The following is a 4,818-nucleotide window of genomic DNA, read 5'->3' as shown; positions in this document are numbered from 1 at the left end:
GACTGTGAATGTAGCTCAGTGCATAGGCCCTGTGTTTAATCCCCAGTGCCCCTTCCCACACACACAAAAAGAAAAAGCAAAGATATGATGAGTGTGATCAAAGCAATGTTCATGGAAATGCAATTTGATTTTTCCAGGATTTTAGCTTAGCAGTGTGGGGTAAAATGTTGTGTATTTTGGCATCACAAATAATTCTTTTACTTGTTTCATATTTCCAAGTAGTTAAGTTATAATTTAAGAAAAGTATATATTTGTACTACACAGAAAGACAAAGATCAACTTGTATTTTTATTGTAGAAACTGACATTTATCTTTAAGTTATCATCTTTACTGCAATGACATTTGAACAAGTGTTAAATTCTTTTAAAGACTAACCTTAGTACAAGAACATTATAGAGGATAATTTTTAAAAATATTTCTCATTTACTTATGTTTTTTTGAGACAGGTCTCCCCATGTAGTCCAGGCTGGCCTCAAACTCACGATCCTCCTGCCTCAGCCTCCTGAGTGCTGGGATTGCAGGCCTGTACCATCACATTCAGCTTTAAAGATTTTTTAAATTAAAAACACTTTTAAGTAAAAGAAAACATTCTGCTATGTACTAAATATCCAGCAAAAATTTCAACTCAAGTTGAAATACTTTTAAGAAGTATAAAATATTGAATCCCACATTGTAAAACACTATTAAGGATCAGTCAAGTCTCCCCACATTGACAGAATTTTTCAGTACTTCCATCTTGAATAGCATAGACTTCTAAAAAACCTTGAGTTCTGAAAAATAAGAAAAAAAGAGTAAATTGTGATTCCTAACATTGTTTTCAAACTTAGCGAGGAAATGCAGCACATATAATTTACTATCTTAACCACTTGCAAGTGTGCAGTTCAGTAGGGTTAACTATGTTCAGGTTGTCCTGTGCTCTGCAGACAGTCTGCACCTTGTGGACCTGAAATTGTGTTTCCGTCAACAACAAACCTGCGTCCCTCCAGTCCTGGTTAACCACTGCTCCTCTTTGTTTTTATGAATTTCACTATTTTAAGCACCTTGTAAGTGGACTCACATAGCATTTGCCTTTTTTTGTGACTGGGTTATTTCTTCAGGATAATGTCCTTGTTATGGTTGATACACTGTGTCAACTTGGGGAGTCTAGAGGCTTGGCTAAGTGACTCAGCAGTTCTCCATCCTGGGGTGAAAAGGACACGCCCTTACCCTTCTGGGATGTTGTTCATTGTGTCAATGTGAGAAGTTTAGAAGGTCAGCTATGTGACTCAGCAGGGAGCCAGGGTGTGTGCTTTGTATTCATCCTGAGCCTGTGCAAGAGGTGGGCATGGAGATGGTGTGAGAGCTACACGCCCCCTGGGTGGGGGTAGCCTGTTTACAATGTAAGGGAGGGACAGAGGCTTGCTCTTCTCTGCCACTCCTTGCTTGGGCTCTTGCTGCTTTGCTGTTCTACTGCCATGAACTGTTGCCCTCTGCCATGTGCCACCCTGCCTTGGGGCCAGCTGAGTACGGACTGGAACCTCCACAAACTGTGAGCTAAATTCCTTCTTTGGGCGTTGGGTCTTTTGTCTCAGCAACACAAGAAAAGTAACCAAGAGAGTCCTCGAGGTCCAATTCGTAGCATGTGGCGGAATTTTCTTTCTTTTTAAGGCTGAATGGTATTCCACTGTCTTTACAACCCCACAGAAGTCTCAGGGACCCGACTCTCCACATCCTTGCCGACACTTGTTAGTGTCTGGACGGAAGCCATCCTAGTGAATGTGAACTCACATGTCGCTGCGGCTCTCACTGAAAGTCTCCAATGATCAGTGATGTTGAACGTGTTTCCGCGTGTTCGTGTCATTTGTAGCATCATCTGTGGAGAACTATGTGTTTAAGTTCTTTGCCCATCTTTTAACCAGGTTGTGTTCTCTTCTTATAGTGGCGTTGCAAAGTTCTCTTTTGGATGTTCACCTCTCATCAGACAGGACTTGCAAGTGTTTTCTCCCACCCCAAGACTGTTCTTTTTGTTTTGTTGGTTGATGCAAAAATGTTGAGAAGTTTGCTACCAGTCCATTTGTCTGCTTTTGCTTTTGGTGTATTACCCAAACAGTTACTGCCAAATCCTCCGTCAAGTTTTTCTTGTATTCTTTTTTCCTAGAGTTTTACAGTTGTGGGTCCCAGGTTTAGGTTTTTAATCCATGCTGTGTTAATTTTTGCTCACGTGCAGTCCAGCTTCGTTCTGCACTGTGGGTGCCCTGGGTCTCCCACGTCGTTTGCTCAGTGGACTGTCCTCTTCCCACTGAGCAGCCTGGAGCCCTTGCCAAAAGCATTCCTTCACATATGCAAGAACATATGTCTGCATGGCCTTCTGTTCCTTTGTTCTGTTTGCCTATCTTTATGCCAGCACAAGAGTTATGATTACTACCACTTTAGGGAGTATTTCTGCATTTTACAGGTAAGAATTCTCCAACCACAGTTCTTTTTTTTTTTTTTTTTGTCTTTTTGAGACAGGGCCTCACTATGCAGTTCAGGCTCGCCTTGAGCTCACTTCATAGCCCAGGCTGGCCTCGAACTCACAAGGATCCTCCTGCCTCAGCCTCTGGAGTGCTGAGATTACAGGAGTGTGCCACCATGCCCGGCGGTTGTTTCTGAGATGTGGTCTCACCACACTGCCCAGGCTGGCCTCAGCTGTGCAAGTAACTGAGTCTCCAAGCACGTGCCCCCATGCACGGCCAACCATGTTCTTTTCTCAGAACTGTGTTGGCTATTTAGGGTCCCTTGAGGTTGCATGTGAATTTTAGGATGAGGTTTTTCCATTTTTGCAAATAAAAAAAGCCACTGGGATTTTTATAGAAACTGCACCACATGGATAGATTCTTTTTTTTTGTTTTGTTTTGTCTTTTTGAGGCAGGGTCTCGCTGTGCAGTTCAGGCTGGCCTTGAGCTCACTTTGTAGCCCAGGCTGGTCTTGAACTCGAAACGATCCTTCTGCCTCAGCCTCCCAAGTGCTGGGATTACAGGCATGCGCCACCATGCCCAGCGATAGATTCCTTTGGATAGTACTGGCACTTTAATGATAGTATGTCTCCTAATCCCTAAAAATGGTTTGTTTCAAAAGCCAGAGAGACTGAAGGCATATCAGAGGAGGGCCCAGGTGGATGATTCTACATGATTTCATGATGCAAACAACTCCAGGACTTGGGCAAGGAAAGCAACAACAGCAGCAAGGGTCTACAAGTGATTCTGATGCATACACCAATAAAGAAATAAAGTTCATAAATCATTTTCTCTTTCCTAGAAAAACCCTGACTTGGGGAGTTATTAGGATGCCATTTATAAAAAAGGTAAACAGTTTTACCAAGTTTGGTGTTTCCAACTGGACATGGTGGTGCACGCCTGTAATCCCAGCACTCGGGAGGCTGAGGCAGGAGGATTGTTGTGAGTTTAAGACCAGCCTGGGCTACAAAGTGAGCTCAAGCCTAGCCTGAACTGCACAGCGAGACCCTGTCTCAAAAATAAAAAGGTTTGGTGTTTTGTTCTTATATGTAGTCTTTGTTAGAATTATATTTTCAATCCAAGCTGGGTACAGGGGCCCATGCCTATAATCCCAGCAACTCAAGAGACTGGGGCAGAATTATAAATTTGAGGCCAGCATGAAACCCAGTCTCAAAATTTAAAAGAAGGCTAGGGATGTAGTTCACTGGTAGAGCATTTTCCTTTAAAACACTTGTAAAAAGTGTTGCTTGACCAGCAATACATCAACTAGCCAGGATTATTGCATGTTTACATATAGATCTTTTCTATTAGTATGTAGCTTTCCTATCAGAATTTTTAGAAACGCTGTACAATACTAATTCAGAATTACAATGAATTCTCTCAAGTTTACAAAAAGGGTTATACTTCCATTTATCTTTGTTCTCAAAATTTACTAGTGTTCAGTGAACAAATCTTTTGTCATTGGCTTATTTCTAAATGTTTTATTCTTTTTGACACTGCAAATAGTTTTCTTAAAATCTTGTCAGATTATTGTTAGTGTACAGGAATACAACTAATTTTTTTGAGATTTATTTTTTATTTTCCTTTTTTATTAGTGTTTATATAAATATAAAGAATACATTCATTGTGGGGAATTGGTACATATGTATATTGCATCCTGGTATTTTTATTTCTCTGCCCCCTCCCAAGAAATGTAACTAATTTTTATTTGAATTCTGTATCTGTCAATTTGCTGAATTTTTATGGAATCTTCTGCTTTCTGCATATAAGCTCATGTCCTCTTACCAGATCTTCTGTTCTGAGTTTGATGCCTTTTTCTTGCCTGATTCTCCAGTTAGAAATCCCAGTATGAACAGAAGTGGTGTCATACTCCTTTCAGCCTTTATTGTTTTGTTTTGAGATTAGGTCTTACTATGTAGCCCAAGCAGGGCTTGAATTTGTGATCCTCCTGTCTCAGCCTCCTGAGTGCTGGGATTATAGGCCACAGACCTACTTTTCATCAGGAATGTATTGTAAATTTTGTCAAACTTTTTCTTGTATCAATTGAAAAAAACCTATCAGGTGTTTTTTCAATGCAGTGCAGAGTATTAATCTGTTAATGTAATGTATTTCATTGATTTCTGTATGTTGAGCAATCCATGTGTGGTGGATTAGCAACTGGTGGTCAACTTGTAAAACCCAGCTGAACTGAGTAAGCGTGGTGCTGGGTGTGGGAGGCCCGCCTGGGGATTGTTGCCAGTAGCATAAGAGGCAGAACTGGAGAAGGAGAAGGAGGCTGTTGGGAGCTGAGAGAGGCTGTTGGGAGCTGGTAGAAGCTGTGAGGAGCTATTGGTTGTTTTGGAGG

At 41.3% G+C, this 4,818-nt stretch overlaps 1 protein-coding gene across 2 annotated transcripts in view; it reads right to left on the bottom strand.

Moving 5' to 3' along the window:
- Positions 1 to 516: 516 nt before the first annotated feature.
- Ddx43 (DEAD (Asp-Glu-Ala-Asp) box polypeptide 43) overlaps positions 517 to 4,818 on the bottom strand; it is a gene marked incomplete in the record, with an annotated part of 36,263 nt that continues 31,961 nt past the window's right edge. For both annotated transcript variants that reach the window (XM_013504890.1, XM_013504889.1), the window contains 1 exon segment: positions 517 to 770.

The sequence above is a fragment of the Chinchilla lanigera genome, unplaced genomic scaffold, assembly GCF_000276665.1.
Source record: "Chinchilla lanigera isolate Chin_1 unplaced genomic scaffold, ChiLan1.0 scaffold00092, whole genome shotgun sequence".
In the NCBI taxonomy this organism is placed as follows: domain Eukaryota; kingdom Metazoa; phylum Chordata; class Mammalia; order Rodentia; family Chinchillidae; genus Chinchilla; species Chinchilla lanigera.
Note: the sequence above shows the minus strand (reverse complement) of the source record. Positions and strands in the feature narration are given on the sequence as shown.